The sequence below is a fragment of the Equus przewalskii genome, chromosome 17 (assembly GCF_037783145.1).
Source record: "Equus przewalskii isolate Varuska chromosome 17, EquPr2, whole genome shotgun sequence".
NCBI lineage: Eukaryota > Metazoa > Chordata > Mammalia > Perissodactyla > Equidae > Equus > Equus przewalskii.
The window spans coordinates 19,783,139-19,803,470 of NC_091847.1; positions in this window are offsets into that span (position 1 = coordinate 19,783,139).

Below are 20,332 nucleotides of genomic sequence, written 5' to 3' on the forward strand. Positions count from 1 at the left end.
AACTTGGAGGAAAGGCCCATTTGGGGAACCCTGGGCTTTGGATTCAGGGGACCAAACTCAAATGTCTACAGGAGCTAGGCAGGTAAAAGAATGAACCAGCCTGGTAGGGTGGGGATGACAGAGAACCAGAAGTCTTTGTCCTGTGGAAAGATGGCTGCCTCGACTCAGGACTTGACAGTTTTGAAGATGTCAGAAGGCAAGCCTGCTGTTTACAGAAAATATGAATTTTCGAAAGAAGCTAGCACCCTGGAGTTTTATGTAAATACTTCCAATATTTGAATGCTATTGGAGCAGGGGGAAAAAGATGGGAAAAACCAAATGTTTTTGTAGACCTCATTCAGTCCTTGGGTGGCCAGGCTTGGCCTCTGGTCTGGGTTGCCTCCTCGGATCCTGTCTGGAAGTCCCTAGCTCCCTCCTTTGCCTGACCTTCCCCAAGATCAAGACTGGATGTATAAGGAGATGAAAGCTGGTGTGAGCCCCTGAGCTCTAGCCATTAGACCCCATGAAGTGGGGCTCAGCATACCAGCTGCCTTCCAAGTGGTTTTCTTCATTAGGAGTTATCTGTAGGTTTGAGAAGGGTGATTGCGTGAAGCCGTTTTGGCATTGAGCTGATTGTAAGCACAGCCGCACAAGGCATCTCCCTGATTAGAACTGTGATTCTGAAGCCGGATGAATTAATAATGATGTGAGGGGTAAAAGGACTGGCTCTGACAGTGTTCTTGTCTATGTTAAGTTTTAGATTCTTTCACTAAAAAAAAAAAACCAAAAAAATTATTTCTCAAAACTTTAAATCACTATTGGTACCTGGAGTAATTAAGCTCATTTTCCCAGAGTATGAGCCTTTAGGAAAATCCTTTTCCTAAGCACCATTCATTATAATTTGCACAAAATTAAAAGATGAGGCTTCTGGGCATTGCAGATTATAAAACGAGAGAGGAAAGGAACACAAAAAGTTGTTGGATGTTATCTTCATACCATCACTTAAGAGCCCAACAAAAATTATATTCACAATGGATTATTTTCCCTCCAATTCCTGGAAGACACGAAAATATAAACCACCTGTGTTGATATTATTTAAGAAGTTATTATCTTTGATTAAATCTAAGCACAACAAAAAAGGCTATCCAGTTTCTTCAAAAATGGGAGATAAACTGTAGTTGGGTGAGATTAGCATTTTGCCAATTTTTGCAGTGGTAGCAAACCCCATATTTATTTAAAATTGCTTAAAATTTTATCCGCCACTCCCCACCCCCGCACACACACCCGGGCCCTGATTGAGCTAATTAGAACCCACGGGGAATTATGGGTAATGGTGGGACCCGGGGAGGTATAAATATGCAATGCAATTAGCGCCTGCTCTTTTTCTGTGTGTGATGCAATCTGGGAGCTCATGGGCTTGCAAAATGCTTGGAACAATAGGAACCATTGATACTCAAGCTGCCAGGGGAGCCATAATTATGATATAATATCTTGCCATCCTCTTGCATGAAGGAAGGTAGAATGGAACATAAGTAAATAAAACCCAGCAATTTTCTCCATCCATAATTCTTTATATAAATAGCTTATTTTTTATGTTCTCTCTCTCTTTTTTTCAAAGAAGATAGAAACTTATTTACTTGAACGTTTTATGTACCGTTGAAGGACTTCATCTCCATGGGAATCAGTTTGGTTTGCAATCAGTTAAGTGGAAGGTTTTCTTGGTGTTATTACAAGTTGAAGAAAGCCGTTCCACAAAGTCCTGTGCTGATCATATGCAGGTTTCCTTGACTTTGCTTGCGACTGTTGTGTCAGTTCACATCAGGAGATAACTTGAATTTTGTCATTTATTCCTTAATTTGTTAGCACTGTACTCAGGCTGGGCCTTCTTCATGGGTATGTGACCTGTGAAGTCGTACTCTTGCCGTTGCATTTAAAGCTAGCATTATACGATATAAAGATGAACAAGATTTTTGCTAATAATTTAAATATTTAATATTTATTTAGGATGACATCAAACCGCGAATACAAGATGCCATGACTAGCAAAGAGAGAGACAACAGAACGAAGGAAAAAGCTTTATATTTTAGTATGTTTAATATCACTTTTTTATCTGCTTTTAAACAGGGGGCCCTGAATTTGCGTTTTGCCCCGGACCCCATAAATTATGTAGATGGCTCTGTATCTAGGCATGGATGAATGGAATTCAGAGATTCTTTCACACGTTCAGCACTCATTTACTGGACATCGCCTCAGTATACCAGGTGTAGGAGATACAAAAAAATGAAGGAGCTTCTCTCTGCTCCCTTGGCCTTAGCACCTGGTTTGAGGAGGCATACCTGCGGTCAAAACTTGTAGATGCTGATGGAACCATGAGGCCCAAATCTGGGAGCAGGAGTGAATTCCCAGTTGCACTTGGTGACAGAGGGGTCAGGAAAGAATCTGTAGAAGAGGTGTTATTTCAGATCGCATCTGAGTGTTCAAACTTGTAAGACACTTTGAAAACACTCTTTCGTAAGATGAAACCGAATAATTAGAACAAGCATTGCAGAAATTGGAGTCTGTCTCATCTTTTACTCCAGCCTCATAGATTACGAGGGGTGCTGTGCAGTTGTCTTTATTTAAATCTGAGATAGTGACTGTATTCTGCTAGCAAGTGTCAAAAAGTGGGGCTGAATCCCAGGTCATCTGATTTCACGTTCTTTCCCACTGTGTTCCATTTTCCCACTGCGTTCAAATTCTACTCCACCTCAATCCTGAACTTGACAACTGTTCTTACTTTCCTGTTAGTGATATTAAGAAATTAGGAAATTGATACCGACCCTGATATCAGTTTCCCCACATTAAACCCAGCATATATGGGGTTAAAAGCAAAACACCCATTCCCTGCTTGCTCTCTGGCTTCCTGGCTCCAGAATCCACTATCCTCCATGGAGACAGACACCATCAAGGACAAGCACCTGGACTATCTCCTCCCACAAAGAGATACGGGCTGGTGGGAAAGCTGCTGACCAGCAAGGTCATGGGCTCCCTCTTCTCTGCAAGTGTCTCAAGGCCAAAGACAGGCTGGTGGGAAAGCTCCAACCAGCAAGGCCATATGCTCCCCCTCCCCTACCTAAAACCCCAAATAAAAACCCTTCCTTTTAGCTTTTCGGGGAGTTTGGGATCTGAGCGTTAGCTGCCCTCTCTTCTTGCTCAGCACTGTGCAAAAATAAAGTTCCTACTTTCTTCCACCACCCCCGGTGTCAGAGATTGGCTTGCTGCGCAACGGGTGAGCGAACTCACTTCAGGTTCGGTAACAAAGTGAGATAGTATTTTGCAGAAGATTTTATTTTTTGCTTCATACCAAAACTTACGTAAAGGATCCTTTTAGAGAGCAAATTCGTCTAATGCCCTTAAGTTATAATTTGTTTTATAAAAATAACTTGTCCCTGACCACCACCATCCTGGGGGAGGAACGCCTGTGTTTTGGAGCCAGCCTTCCGGTGTAGAAGGAGTACAGGTTTTGCAGTCAGGCCTGGGTGGAATTTGCATCTGCCTTTGAAGAACCTTATGCCATTGGAACTGTGATTAGTCTCCTTGAGCCTCAGTTCCTCCTCTGTAAAATGGGGTAGTATGACTGCTTCAGGGTGATATAGGGGGTTAATGAAATGAGGTTGTAGAGAACCCCACAGATGCTGAGTACTATGTCAATGTTGTTTCCTTCTCCTGAAAGGCAGAACGTTTTTCCCATCTTCCCTCCTCTTTTTAAGGCTTTTACCATGTGAAAGTGGCTCATTTTATACTAATGGCGTATTTTATCTGTGTTTGATAGTTGAGAAATTCCTGTGACTTTTAACTTTCTATTGCTATACGGGTAAAGAGAAAAATAGGACTTTTCAATATCAATATTTTCTTTCTGTGTTCACTTTGTAGCTGAATGGTGAAATCCCAGAATACTAAGAATTTTGGGGGAGAGATCAGAGTCATAGAGTTGAATAATTTTAAGATGATAAGGCACTTTGGAGATAATCATAATAGCTGACATTTAAAGAAGGCCTTGCTGTGGGCCAGGTACTATTCTGAACACTTTACATGTATTAATTTGTTTAAATCTCACCAGGAGTCTTGGAGGGAAGTCTGTTATTGTGTCTGTTTCACAGATCAGGAAACAGAAGCAAGGAGTTAAGTAACTTAGCCAAGGTCACCTTGTCTGGCCTAGGACCCATGCCCTAACCATATACAAAACTGCCGTCAATGTGATGGATTCTAGATCCCCAATTTCACAGATGACTGAGATCAGCAAAGAATAATTGACTTACCCAAGGTGGTTTAGCCACTTACATGTGGGTGTCAGGACTGAACCCCAGGATCCCGACTCCCCAGTCCAAGTTTCTCTTCACTCCCCCGAGAATTACTGGCAGGACAGGCTCACAAAAGCACAAATTGGGAACCAGCCAAGCTAGATGATAATATTTCCATTTCTGTGTGTTTCATTAAAGATGCATGATTTTTGTAATTCTTTCCTTTAACAGTAATTGCTATGTTTTGTCTTTCAGGAACCTGGGCAGGAGGAGATAAGCCAATATATCTGCCTGTTGAGCCTACAGTTAAAAATAATTATAAAGAACATGGTGATGCTTCAGAAACTATCAGGTGATATGATATTTTTGAATCATACTTTTTTACATTATTCATTTCTAGTCTAGAGGAAATACCTACTGGTGGAATGGAGAAAAGGGTGGGAAAAGAAAAGCCAAAAGTTGTTCCTTTGTTTCCTTCATGGAAAATACCTGACCATTATTATATGAAGGTAGATGCAGATGAAATTTGGATCTATAGGTTAACCAAAATTATTTATTGACTATACTTTCACTTTCCCAAAAAGAATTTGGTGTGTACAATGAGATTAGTAAACCAGTTTAGTAAACTATGATGCAATATGAGAATGAAGAGAAAGCAAAGATGCCAGCTGTGGGGCCAGCCCAGTGGCACAGCGGTTAAGTTTGCAAGTTCCGCTTCGGCGGCCCAGGGTTCGCCGGTTCGGATCCCGGATGCAGACATGGCACCACTTGGCAAAAGCGGCAGAAGTTTTGCCGCTTGGCAAAAGTGCTGTGGCAGATGTCCACATATAAAGTAGAGGAAGATGGGCATGGATGTTAGCTCAGGGCCAGTCTTCCTCAGCAAAAAGAGGAGGATTGGCAGCAGATTTTAGCTAAGGGGTAATCTTCCTCAAAAAAAAAAAAAAAAGATGCCATCTGTAAGGCTCAGTGCTGTCACTGTGGTTGAGCCGAACCTTGTGTCTGAGCTTCCTGGCCACCATTCTTGTTCATCAGAAAGGAAGGAACATAGCAATGGTGCTTAGGGGAGGCAATTTTTATTTGAATGAAAGTCAAAAGGCAGTTTCTCCCAAAGAGTGGGATACAGGGACTATTAACCAGCAGTAGAACAGCTCCTGTATTAGTAGTCAGGGTTCTCCAGAGAAACAAAACCAATAGGAGATCTATTTCTGTCTCTATGAAGAAATTCATTATAAAGAATTAGCATGTGATTATGGAGGCTGACAAGACCCAAGATCTGTAATGGGCAAGCTGGAGACCCAGAAGAGCTGGTGGTGTAGTTCCAGTTTGAGACTGAAGCCCTGAGAACCAGGAGGACTGATGGTGTAAGTTCCAATCTTAGTCTGAAGGCAGGAGAAGACCAATGTCACAGCTCAAAGACAGAGAGAGGGAGAGAATTCTCCCTTGCTCAGCCTTTTTGTTCTATTCGGGACTCCAGCGGCTTAGAGGAGGCTCATCCACACTGGGGAGGGAGATTTGCTTTACTCAGTCTACTTATTTAAATATTAATCTCATCCGGGAACACCCTCTCAGACACGCCTAGGATAATGTTTAACCAAATATCTGGGCGCCTTGTGGCCAGACAAGTTGGCAAATAAAATTAACCATCACAGTCTCCCTCTTTTTCAAACATAATCTTATGCAGTTCTCTGATTCATCACACAGATAAGAATCAGGATTCTGTACCAGGACAAATCTATATTATATCAAGACTTCAAGCTTATAATTTACTTATGATAAACAAAGAGGGAAAATGAGACTTTTTGGTGAACACAAAAATATTCAACAAGGGGTATGGATGGCAGCTGCAATCTTATATCACCCTCGGGTCCCAAACTTCTGCATTGTGATTTGATAGCACAAAAGTGAGACAAATCTACAGATAAGTAGCTATAAAATATAACTTTTTTTTGTAGCTTGCCTTCATATGACAGAATACATTTCCGTTAAAGTCATTTGGAAGCTGGAAAAAGGAGCAGTAGGAAAGGTTTGTTTCAAAGTTAAATCAGTGAAGACAGAGGCTCATGGTTGACTTAAAGAGTTGGAGAAAAGCAATAAGGACTTAGAAGGAGCTGTAGAGACTCTACATTATTACCCCATATGGTGCAGCTCTGACGGTTAATCTAGATCTGAAGAGATGAGCCTGGCCAGCCTGGCCTTCAGTGGCATCCATGTGGACTGCCATCATCCCATATTTCCTATCATGAGAGTTTGTATCCATGGGTCTGGATTTTTAAAAAGTGCAGTATAAAACTACATGCTTTCTGATTAATAAGATATTTACTCCTATTATTAGCTAATAGTTAAGTACTACTACTTACATGTGCTGAGGACCTTTTAGGGTGATGGTGCCTCATTCTCTACACACACATACACACACACACACACGCACATGTTTTCTAGGACTGCTATGACAAAGTACCACAAATTGGGTGGCTTAAGCAACAGAAATTTATTGTCTCACAGTTCTGGAGGCAAAAAGTCTAAAACCAAGGTGTTGGCATAGTTGGCTCATTCAGAGGGCAGTGAAGGATCTGTTCCAGGCCTCTCTCCTTGGCTCGTAGATGGCTGTCTTCTCTGTGTCTTCACATCGTCTTACCTCTGTACATTTGTCTGTGTCCAAATTTCCTCTTCTTATAAGGACAACGGTCATATTGGATTAGAGCCCACCCTAACTGCTCCATTTTAACTTGAGTTCCTCTGTAAAGACCCTGTCTCCAAATAAGGTCATATCCTGAGGGACTGGGGGTTAGGACTTCAACATAGGAATTTTTGGGGAACACAATTCAAACCATAATTATATACATGTATAGTTAGTTATACGTACATGTATATATAGTATATACATACATATTTATATATATATGTTTGTGCATATGTATACATGTGTATATGTGTGTATATGTATATATACTCATTTAATCCTCAAAATAAGCCTATGAAGTAGGTACTATGATTATTATCCTTTTAAGTACGAGGACACTGAGGCACAAAGCCGAGCGTCCCACAACTGTCAAGCTCAGGAGCTGAGATTCAAACCTGGGCCCCTGGCCCCTGAGACTGTGCTCAGGTCCATACAAAATGAGTTTTCCTGGAAGCACATAACACTTTGATAGACTAGAAAGGGTTGATAGACTAGAAAGGGTTAAAATTATGGATTTATTCTCTTGAATTTTTAAAAACTAATTTATGGAATTGTGAAAAGATGTAGAAATGATACCTGAAAGAAACTTTTGCAGCATTCCAGAAGCAGAATTTGGTTTGGAAAGCCTCCTGTACTTGAGATGCTTATTTGAAGTTGGTGAACGCTTGCCCCAAGCAGAGCCTGTGAGGCATCTGGGCTGGGCCTCCGCTTCACTTGCATGACCTGCCAGTAGCCTGTGTCTTCAGGTTCAGCTGGCTCTCTTGTATATGCCACACTCTAAGTGTTCCTCAAAATAAATAAAAGCTAGTAAGTACTTAATGCTGACCCAAAGTGTGAAGACCCCATTTGGGACATGGTGGATGGGGTCATGGTTAGAGAAGTGTGGGCTTCACCTGGCCCAGGTGTGGGATCATGGACAGAGGCTCGTTCACGTGACTTCCTCTCCTTTCTTTCCATCAGTGGGCAGCTCTTCCTTCAAAAGCCTGTCAGGATGGTGTGGCAGAAAGAACAAGCCACTAGGGATCTGACATTTTGGGCTATAATCTGCTTCCAAGTTGTCTTTCTGACTCAGGACAAACTATGTAACCTCACTGTTTTTCAGTTTCCTCATGTGCAAAATGGTACTTGTTGACTAAATCATCTTTCCACTGATGGTACTTGTTGAGTAAATCATCTTTCCACTGATGGGTCTTTGTTGAAGGTCTTCCATGTGGTAGTGGGTCACAGAAGTCTAGAATACAGAGGGTCTGATGGTTAAGAGCATGGTCTCTGGAGCCAGCCCTCATGAGTTCAAATCTCAACACAACAACTTTGGCAAGTTACAGAATCTGTCTCTGCCTCAGTTTCCTGATCTGTAACACAGGAATCTAACAGTACTGACCTCACAGTGTTGTTCTGAGGACTTAAGTCAATGTTTGTAGAGACTTAGAGTCAAGATTGGCACATACATGCTATGTATTTATTAAATAATCAACCATCTCTGGCTTTAAAGAATTTACCCTGTTGTTAGGTTGGAAAAGCATATACTAATGAAATGAGACATAATTGCTAAAGTAACACCAAAATGTTCTGGGAAAAGGTGTGAGTTGGTGGTCTAGAAGAGTCAGGGGGACTAAGAGATTCAGAAGACAGAAGAAAAAGTCGTTGGATGCTCGCTGAGTGCCAGGCACTGAACTAAGGACTTTGTGTGCATGTCCTCTTAATCTTCAGAATAATCCTGGGCAGTGAGTATTGTCTTCCCCATTGTACAGCTGAGAAGACTGAGGCTTTAGAGAGGTCAAGTCTGGTACTAAAATTTGCAAGTGACAAACCCAGGATTCTCTGGGCTGTGAGTCCAGGAGGCAGGGTGGGCCAGGTGGAGGTGCCCTTGCTGTGGCCTGGACACGCTCCTGTGTTTTAAAGGGTCCTGTGCCTGCTGCTCGCCCTGCCCCCTTTGCAAAGCCTCCTTGGGCTCAGGGGCCCTTGACAGGTGCCTTGCTGTGCTGCTCATTTGGATTTTGCTCATTACTGCAGCAATAATCCAGTGTCAATATTTTACAGAGTGATTTGATTTTACTTCATTCCTGAGGCTTTAAAAGAGGAGCATATTTTAAAAAAATTAATAAATAAATGTTTTACCTCTCTGTTGTTAACCACACTCAATGCTGATAGAGCTTTGCTTGAAGAGCAAGAATGATGCTCCTTGTTCATGAGTTTCTGAAATCAATTATGTTTTTGTTAATTGGATTTTGTTCCCCTTCTTTTGGCCTTCCCCTAACATGGAAAATAAAATCAGGGGTGAGGCCTCTCCTGCTGATGGATGGCACCCAGGAGCAATACAGGCATTTTTCACTAGTCTACTTTGTTTTTCTAAAAATCTCCAAGTGGCCATTACATAAGCCTAAGGGACTGAGGGTCAAGTTGTGTTTATATGACAGATTCCTCACGTTTGTTTATTTCACCTGAAAATCTAACCCGGTGGAAATATTTCAGGATGTTGACCTTTAAACACTATGGATAAAATTGTGCCACTTTTCCATGCTTAACAACAAAACAGCCACCGCAATTCTAACCATAGCTGCTACTCACGGAATGTGTGATGCATTCCAGGCACCCTGTTAAGGACCTTTCATGCTTAATCTCATTGAATTCTCACACTCACTCCGTGAGATGGGTGGTGTTTTTATCTCTATTTTACAGATGAGGAGGCTGACGCTTAGGGAAGGGAACACAGTGCACAGGGTCACATGGCTAGATATTGTGGTGAGGGAATTCCAACCCAGTCCTTCTGCCTCTGGAGTCAAATTCCTTAATGTTCTTTAAATGCAGATCCAGCAGTGAGTGTTCTGACAGTCTCCAACAATTCCTGAAGTCCAGTGTTGTGTGTTTGATGTTCCCAAAGCAGAGGAGAGAGACCCATCTCAGCTTAGAAACTGAGTGGAAAACTAAGATGCCCAGAGCTAACATGCCAGGGTGCGGTAATAAGCACACAGGGTGCAGTGACGCCTGCTAAACTGCCAGCGAGGCTTGGGGGGGTGCATGCGGGGGTGGGGGAGAGAGTGGGTCTTTAATGTTTCACAGCTGGAGGAATCACCTGACACCACTAGTTCTTACACACGCTGCCTTCCTGCTCAATAACCTTTCCCAGGTTCCTGATGCCTCCAAGTAGGATGATGATTGATGGGTCCCTATTTGCCTGATTTTCCGCATTTTAGCACCAAATGTCTCCCATCCTGGGAAACCACTCAGTCTTGGGCAAATTGAGACTGGTGCTTACCCTCTTGCTAAAGGAGAGTTAAAATCACCAGTCTGGTTTATCTGTCATTATCAACCCAATCTACTGCTCTTCTATGTAGAGAACTCTGTCAATGCCAGGTCAGCTGGCTAGAGCTGCCCTCTGACAGACTCTCTCCTTGGTCAAACTCCAGCCAGGCTCCTCTGAGCCCTCCTCTCCACTAGGCCTCAACCTTGGCCTATGAAGACTTGAACAAACACTAGCATGGTTGCTAACAGCTCAAGGCCACATCCCTAGGATGACCCTAGCCCCTCTTCAAGTGCCTGTCTGAGAAAACTCAAGGCTGTTGAAAGAATTTACTATTTGTTCCAGCCAACATCTGAAAATAGAGCCCCTGTCTCCTCAGCTCTGTGGCAGGAGAGGAGGCGAACTTTGATAAGAGCCAGTTAGCAAAACCAGATGGGTTTCACGTGGACCAACCCTCCTTCCTGCTTTTTGTGATTTTTCACTTCCTGACTCTACTGAGCCCCCACTCACCCCTTCCCCATTCCCTCCCTTTAAAATGCCCAGTCACCTCTGTACAAGTTGAAGTTGAGTTCAGTTCACGCTGGACTCTTCTCCTTGTTGCAATAGTATATTACTGATTAAGATCTGTCCTTAACACTTTAACTAGTGTCCAGCTTTATCTTTGACACTCTGTATTCTGTCTGTGTTGCCTCCACTGCCTGCCCCCATCACCTTCCCCCACCCCTCCAGCCCCCCTGCCATGTCCTGCCTTGCAGACAGGATCTTCCCTCTAAGGTCCTTCTTAATCTCCATGGGTCTGCAGTGTTTGCTCCACCTCTGCTTATCCCGTGCCAGCTCTTGGCAGACTCCTTCCTTTGACCTTCTGTGGCACTTGTATTTAGCGCTTCTCCCTGGAGAAATAAGATATGCTGTATCATATTGCTTTCTATGCAGAGATCCTATTTATGCACCTGGTTTTGGGCCTCTTGAGGGCAAGAACAAGGTCTCATGCCTCTTTGTGTATCCCAGGCTTCAAGGAGGCTTGCACAATGGGCAACCAAGAGTGTGTGTTGTCATTGATGGCTTAGAATAGGTGACTCTTCAGTCCTTGCATTGCTTGCCTTCCCTTAGAAAACAATAGTTCTGCTTTGAAGAACTCTCAGTCCACTGGAAGAGACAGACAGACATGTATATAAATTACTCCTGGGATGGGCAGCATAATGAAGTAGCTAAGAGCACAGCCTTTAGAGTCACATTGACCTAGACTTCCTTGCTCGGTAATTCACCTTTTAAAAAACAATCATGGGCAAGTTTACATTACTTCTCTGAGCTTCATTTCATCAACTATAAAACAAGTATATCATGTTCCTCACCGGGTGATTGTGGTCAAGAGGATTAAATATCATAACAGTACCTGCCACATGGTAAGTACCAGTAAATGGAATCAATGAAAAGCATATTGACCACACAAAACATAAGAGGGGAAGAGAAGAAGGGGCTGAAATAGAAGCTGGAGCAATTGGAGTGTCTGGAACTTTGAGTCAGGGGATCTGGAAAGGAAGAAAAATGTCTTATATTGTTTGAGCTTCTACCTTGTGCACTAGATATTTTGTGGACTGCACTTCATTGAATTCTCAGAACAATGCTGTCAGTTAAGTATTAGTCCTGTAATTTATACGTATTGACACTTTTCTGTGGTCACAGGGTTTATAAGAGGCAGACCTGAGCCGGACTTGAGCTTGTCTTATTCCAGAGCCATGTTCCCCCTACTTTGCTAACCTCCCTTCCTTACTCAATTACACATGCAGACGTGCACTGTGTGGGTGACATGCAAACTTTGAGGTTCCTTTGCAGCTCCAAACAGTTGCTCTATCTGCTTTGATTAAAAAATCTGTAAGGGGATGGGCAAAGACACTGGCTTGCCTGGAAAGCCCTTCTAACCAGCTTTGAATATATTGGCTTGTACAAATATAGGATATTTTTTACTGTAAGGAACAGAAATTCCACCTAAACTAGTTTAAAGAATGAGGAGGTTTACTATTTCTCATAAGGGAGGACAGGAGGTAGGGCAGGCTCTGGGCACAGTACCCTAACCCTTGGGACTATGGCTCTATCCTCTGCAAGTCTTCATGCTCCCTCTGCTTACCCTCCTCTGTGTATAGACTCTGTCCTAAAGGGGGCTGGACTTCAAGAGGGCTGCCATTATCATCTGGGACAAGTGACTTCTTTGTTCTATGTGAATGAGAGAAAAATCTTTCCTTCAATCTTGGACTAAATATTCCTTCTCTTCAGTCTAGTTGGGTCAGTTAGGTTGTGGGTCCAACCCTGGACCAATAGGAGTCAACAAAGCGAATACTCTGTACTGTTTGGCTCAAGCCAGGGTACCTGAACCAATCACTGGCAGGAAGGATAGGATTAGTGTGATTGGCTAATACTAATCAGAACGCATTTCTGTAGTCAGGACTGGTACATAGACTACCTGGGGAGGGGACTGAAATTGCAAATACCCTATATCTAGTACAGTTTGGGCAGGACCGATCAGAATGGATGCTAGCTATAAACAGCACTAAGTCTGTCTGTTGTGTACTAGTTGATTATCAGTCCTAGATACCTAACTATAAGGCGGGTTTTCCTAAGAAGGAGGAAGAGAGAATGGATCTTGGATAGGCAGCCAACCATGACGACTAAGTCTGGTATGTGTCTACCTGAGTATTAGGCTTATGGACAGCTAAGGTAATCCCCAATCTCAGTGTTGTTGTTTTCTGACGGTTCAATATCTGCGGCCTCAGTGATTAGGAAATCTTCTTTTTCACTTGCTCGGTTTAAGTTAGCCTCATCCAAAAGGTGAACCTGAAGGTAACCTGACCCAGACAAGTCCAACTCCCTCCTCTGTAGGGACCTGACAGCAAGTCAATTCATGTTGTGTCTCTGTTTAGTGCCAGAGCAAAACAGAAGTCTGCTTAGCACACAGGCAAAGGGAGTAAACCTAGGCTCCAATTGGAGCGATCTCTGGCCCCAGGTAAAAGCTTTAGGAAGTCCTTAACCAGTCTTTTCTCTGGTTTCCTCAATCCTTTCAAATCCTCATTGGGAGTATTGGCAGCTTAATTCAGTGACAGGTCTGATTATAGAAGATCTTAAGAGAGGTGCAGTTGCATTGCTTTCAAGTGCAGGCAGTAACTCAAGCTACATTCTAGAGAGATGTCTTCTAAAGCCATTAATATATAGATAGATGGATAGATAGATAGATGGATAGAGAGGTGATTTATAGTGAGCCCATCAATTATTTGTATTTAATTCTTTGAAAGTGTTGATGGTGGCTTAATATCAGCGTGTTCTGCCAATTACTTTAACCTTTCCCCCAGAAATCTTGTTTGCTCTATTGATTTGGATTATCAATGCAGAGTCAGAAATAATAAGGTTTTGGCTTATTCCTGATTTTGCAAGGAATATTGAAATCTTAGGTGTTCATCAGGTCGATTTTTTATTGGACACACAAAAGGGTGTTTGGTCTTCCAGTGTTGGTTATTTGCAAAGTCAGCTAGAAAGAAGAGTTAGTTTTTGCTATTATTATTGTTTTTTTGAGGGAAGATGTAGAAACTTCATCACTAGGATATATTAAATGGAAGTGCAGAGGAATAGTTTGCACAATCTGAATGTGAATAGTTAGATCAGTCCAGGGAAATAAGCAGTCTCAAGTCTGGCAGCGTGGCCAAGTTGAAGGAGCACTGGGTCACAAGGAAACCTGGGTTCTGCTCCTCGCTTTATACTAGCTGGTTGTGTGACCTCGGACACGTCACTTAACTTCTCTGAGCCTTCGCTCTTTTAGGTTTAACTAGGCCAGCAGAGGCAAACACTCATAACCAGAAGGGCAAGACAGAAAAGATGGGTGAATAAAGAGGCATTGGAAGAAAGCAAGATAAAACAAGGAAACAGAAAGCCAGTAAAAACCCAGCTTTACTGTGGGCTAGGAGGCAGCGGGGAATGGTGGGGACTGTGGCAGAGCACAGCCCCATCAAAAGGGGGCAGTCCACTATTCAGCTTCAACTGAACACAGACCCTATGTGACCAGATCTTCTGATTTTTTTAAAAAGAGAAGCTGAAAAATCTAGATGTTTATGTGAAATCTTTAGTTCTTAAATATTGGATGAAACAATAAACCTGTGTGGATGAACACTTTGTGAACAAAAATGAATTTTCCCCTGGGCTGAATTCAGCTTGGTGTTGCTAATTTGCAACCTCTAGACAAGATGAACTCAGGAATCTGTTCGAGGTATGGAATGCTGTTGCTCTGTGAGTTTAACATAGACCATCTCCTCAGAGTCACAAGTGAGTGTTGACAGAGGTCTTGGCAGGTATCTGGTTTGCCTCTCATGCACGATCCCTGAAGGTTGTTACCTGTCCTCTGTTTACTGTTCCACAAGACAAACTGTTCTGAAAAAGACTCTGTTTGAAGCTCTTTCTTGTATTTAGAAGAAACCTGTTGTTCAGCTTCTTTTATGGGTTCTAATCCTGTCATCTGGAACAACACAGAACACACCTTTGGTCTCTTGGAGCTCTAGACCCAGAGAATCTTGTTCCCATCCCCCAACACACACCAGGCAACTGTTTCCTGGGCAGAGTCAGGGCTGTGAAGGGCCTTCTTAGAGCACAGAACACTGGATGAGCTAGAGATGTTTTCCTGAAAGAGAATTCAGATGAAACCCCTCCATCATTAGTGTGTGCTATGGATGGAACCCAAGTTTGGACTGCTCATGGCTGAGCCAAATTTCTCGCGTTTGGGGAAAACGGAGGGAGGGGGCTGAGAGGTGTGGACTGGAGAGCCACAGCTAGCCTGTTGGGAGACATGACGGGTGTGAGTTGTGACATGTCTCCTTCGTATGGTCACCATTGGGAGATCTTTGTTCTCTAGGACAGGTCAAACTGGGGGGTGTTATTTTGCCCCAGAAGGGTAGTACTGTGACCTGTGTCCACTTCTTACCTCATTGTAACCTTAAGACACTTTCTCCCCACACAGGACTGACCTGGAATCACTTTTTCCTGCCTAGCCCCTTGCCAGGCTCTGTAACATAGCAGCAGAGATGGGGCTTTTGCCCAGCTGGAGGGAGGTGGGGAAGTTGGTGCTGCTTGCATCTGCATACCTGTAGTTCAGAGGCTGCTTGGAGGCTGTGCCTGGATGTGGAGCAGAGTCTTGAAAAGAAGCAGATGGGCTCAGCTACTGTTCAGAGCTATTCTGTGGGGGGGGGGGGGGGGGGTGTGAAATGCTTCTTTCTAGATGTGACTCTGCATTATAGTAGAATCTTCATGACATATTGTGCAGATAATCTTTCACATGCTCTGTGATTCGACCCATAAGGCGAGAACAGGGAAATTAACTAGGTGTAATAAATAATATAGAATCTGGTGAATATTTAGGGTCTGGTAATGATGATAAATCAGGTTTGAAACGTTCCTTGAGGAGATTGTGAGATTCTGAGAAATTAAGCCAGGAAGATTGATTACAACCTATTGCTGTTCGGAAAATCTACTGCAAAAAATACAGGGAGGTATCGGTAGGATAATAGGAAAGGCGGATACAGTCCACCTTGGCCTCCAAAAACCAAATGGAAATAATCAACAAATGTCATTGCTCTTCTGAGGGAATGCACAGGAGAGCAAGAGACACCCCAAAGCACCAGGGAATGTTGTTGATTTGATCAGTAATAGCAAAGAAAGAATACATTATGCTTTGTTGTTGGGGCAGAAAACTTTTCCCTTCCTCCCTTTGACAAATAAAATGGCAAGCAATAGGATGTATTGGAGTACATGAGGAAGCCATTTGGTATAAACCTAATTCGGCCTGACTTTGTTTTTTCCAAAAGGGCCTGACTGTGGCTATTGAGCATGCATTGTATATCTGCTTAGACTTTTCCTATGGCCAGAACAAAGGCCCTTGAGATAAAGGTGCAACCTCCCCCCACATTGGCATTTCCTTAGGGATAAGCATTTTCCTTAGGCTAGGAACTGATTGCTGCACTCACCTTTGACCACCCAGCTCACCTGTGACCACTCAGCTGGAGACAACAGACTGCCACCCTGCTGTGTTCACTGAGACAGAAGACCTATATGCTATTTCCATCAATCGCTGTGCCGACAGAGCAGTCTCGCGACTATTGTAAAAGGGACATTTCAATCCCATGTGAAACATCCTCTCTGGGGGTATATAACCACTCTGTGCACCCCACTTCTTTGGTGCCCTTTCTTCCTTTGGGAAGAAAGGCCCCGGGTTATAATCCTCAGATTTAAGCTCAGAATAAACTCACCCAAATTTTCATTTATAGATTGGTTATGGATTATTTTTCGTTGACACCTTCTAGGTTCTTTGGCTGGTCTAATAATTAAATTGATACAAGGCAGATTAACAGGGGAAAACCAAACGAAGTTACATATGTACAGGAGCCCCATAAAGACGTGAAGACTCAAAAAGTGGCCAAGTGATTGAAGCTTATATAACATCCTGAGCTAGGGAAAGGGGTAGGGGTCTGGGGATGCAAAGAGGAGAAAGGCCATTCACAGGAAGGCAGAAGAGATGTTTGGAAAACAAAGGTTGCCCTGTTATGCAGATAAGTTTCTTAGGTAAAAAGGTATCTGTGGTAAAAACTCTCTTCCCAATACAGGCCCCCTTTCCAATGTAAATTTAGGCAGTTGAGGGGGAGGAAAAGAGCTTTTCCTAAATCTGTTGAGTTTGGGTTGCCTTTAGCTCAAAATAATCCTCATGCCTGGTGGTAGACCTTGGGGTGACAAATTTTACTCCCCTTTAGTCCTGCCTTTGAAACTTCAAATAAGAAGCTTTACAGTCCAGAAGCTAACTTGGTCTGTTGCTCCATATCTCATTAAAACAGTCTCAATCTTAAGACTATGTCAGTTCAGTTAAACAGTTGTGTCTTATTTCAGGAGGTGGTCTTTGCAGCGAGGCTTCCAAAAGTAGGCCTATGTTGTGCAAGCAATCAGGTAATTAGTAAGAGGCATTTCTATGGAAACAAAAGTAAAACAAGAGTTAATGGTTGGAGCAAGTTATCAACCCAGTGTCTGAATCTTGTGAGCTGCTAGCTGAGGTTTCTAGATGTCAGGCTCGAAGCATCTTCAGATGGAGTGAGGGCAGGCAGTGGCAATCTGACAGATTTTCTGGTTTGCAGTTTGAATGTCTCTGATGATGTCATCAGGTGTACCTGTAAACTTTCTGAGTGGCCCATACAGCAACAGGCACAAAGAAGGTAGACTAAACTTGAGCCATTGTGGAGATTTCTCTGAGGTTTATATGAAGTTGTCTAGCTTCAGTTTGCAAGTCTTCAGGAAAAAGGGGAGTTTTAATTCCCAATGATTCCAAGCCAAAATGATGGAAGAAAGTTGGAAATGTTAGTTTGGAGAATCATAGCCAAATATTGGAAGAAACTAGAAGAATCCAGGATCCAGTTTAGTTTACAGGTAGAAAACTAAACCTCAAAGAAGTTAACAGGATGACAAATAAAAATGGCAAGTAATAGGATATATTGGAGTATATGAGGAAGCTATTTTGTGTAAACCTAATTCGGCCTGACCTTGTCTTTCCAAAAGGGCCTGACCGAGGCCGTTGAGCATGCATTGTATATCTGCTTTAGAGATTCCCTATGGCAAGAGCAAAAGGCCCTTGAGATAAAGGTGCAACTTCTCTCCCCCTCCCAACGTTGGCATCTCCTTAAAGATTAAGCATCTTTCTTTAGGCTAGGAACTGATTGCAGCGCTCACCTGTGACCCCCCAGCCCAAGGCAACACACCTGCCACCCCGCGCGTTCACTGAGACAGCATACCTATCTGCCATTTCCATCAATTGCTGTGCTGACAGAGCAGCCTCGTGACTATTGTAAAAGGGACATTTAAATCATATGTGAAACATACTCTTTGAGGGTATATAACCACCCTGAATACCCCCACTTGTTTGGAGTGCTCTGTTCTTTTGTGGAAAGACTCTCCCAGGTTATAATCCTCAGATTTAAGCTCGGAATAAACTCACCCAAATTTTTCATTTATAGATTGGTTATAAATTATTTTCATCGACAAGGACTAAAATCTAACATCCACAATTGTGTCTTATAATTTCTACTGAAACATAACTTTTATTTGTACCTTCACCTTCATTTCTACCAAAGATAGCCAAATTAAGACTAATTTGTTTTCAAAATAAGTCTAATTTCCATAAACTTGGCATGATTATTTACATAAGTATAGCAAGAGTAGCAGTTGACCCCATAGGCTCTTTTAATCTGTGTTGCTGGAACTTTTCATGATGAATCTCAGATTGGACTTTTAAAAGTCTCTTGAGGTTAGGAAGCCAAGCCAAGGATTTGCCGTAAGACTTTGCCTCCACTACCTATAGATTTGGGTGAATTTCTCTCTTGAGGTCCCCAAAACATCCTGAGGTTTCTGCACCTGCCAGAAGATGATCTTCCTTAATCACCTGGTTACGCTGTTGGAAACCCTGTAAGCAAGGTATCAAGCTATTTTGTCGAAGGGGCTTTATTGGCTCCGTAAAGTCAACCATGGTTCATTAGAGCTGTCTGGTCATATCTGATTCTGTGCACTTCTCTCTCAAATATGATGTTCCATTCAAAGCCTTGGCAATATAACCAATGTTTCCAATTGTGTCCTGTTTAAGGAAAACAGATTCTTATTGAACTTTTGCAAATAACTATATTGCCATGATAATAAGAATACTCACTAAGAGTTTCTGAATTCTGGAAGGATCAGGTAGGGAGAAAAAGATAAATGTTTGAATTCTGCTTACAAAAATGTAACTTACCAAATTGGTGTAGGTCATAGTTAGCTTAAGATGAAAGATTTCCTTATATCTGGAAAACAAAAGATTCAAGAACTAGTAATGTTTCAAACAAAAAGTCATAAAAATTATAATCATATTCCTCAGTTCATTCAATCCCAGGTTATTAATTCTTGTTCTGCTTGAGTTCAGTTTTCTTAAATTAGTTCTGAAATTGTCACCCATTCAGTTTTATGACTTTAAAGTTATCAGAAACCTGTGCTTGCCAGAGTCCTTTCCATGAATCTTAAAGATGAAGCACTTTTGCAGGAACACTTTTGCAAAAGCATCAGAGTAAAACAATAACTGTAAATGACAAAAGACTTAAAAATGGCCATGGTTAAAGATCTGATGAGAGTTCATTATAATGCAATTGATGAAGAAATTGGTTATTTCTGTGACACACAGCCTTGTAAGATAACTAGAATTAGAAGTGATAACATTATAGCAGGACATGTCATATTTCTAGGAATTTTATGCTATTTCTGAGCACTTATATTAATAACATATATCCATAAAAATAGAATTTAAAAGCTTCAGTGTTACTCTTATTTGATAGTGCTTTCTGTGTAGTTTAACATATCAAAAAAGCCTAATTAGTTTAACACCCCCCCTTTTTTCAGTAAAGAGAGAGACCAAATCTTTTGAGATGTTCTAGGGGCCCTCTGGAAAATCCCAAAGTTAGTTCCAGGTCAAAAAGTCTTCATTTACAATTTGATTTTGAGAAGTTTGTCAAAAATATCAAAATTGACTAAATAGAATCACAGATCATTATGAAACAACACTTAATTACTAATTGACCAAAGCAACAGTAAAATATTTTAAAGGCAAATACACAAGATTACATAGTTGTGAGCAAAACTTAGTTCTTGTGATATTAAGAAGACTCAGATTTCCTAAGTGATCGAAGACCTGATAATAAAGATAACATGAGACATAAGTAATTACTTTGATAAAACACAGAATTTTGCATTTTAGGCAGATTACTTAAAAGGTAAAGAAAAACCTTTTACAGTCTTATCAGGAGCTGACCGATAGTCCAGAAAACTTTGTCCTTTTAACAGAAGAAAAAAATGAAGTTTTAGTTTTATGTAGTACACTACTGATTTAAAGCTTAATTTTATAATCCTTATAATAAATTCATTCAATTTTAGCCAACTTAAATAGAGCTCTTTTAAAAATTAATTTGGCAATACCATCCAGAGGTAGAAAAATATCTCATATCTACAGCATACAGATATAGACACACATAAACATGCAGATGGACCCAAACAGAGATCTTATAGGTTTTGTTCTAAAATTTTAGCCATGAGTCAGGTACAAAACAAAAAACTCACTAGTTTATA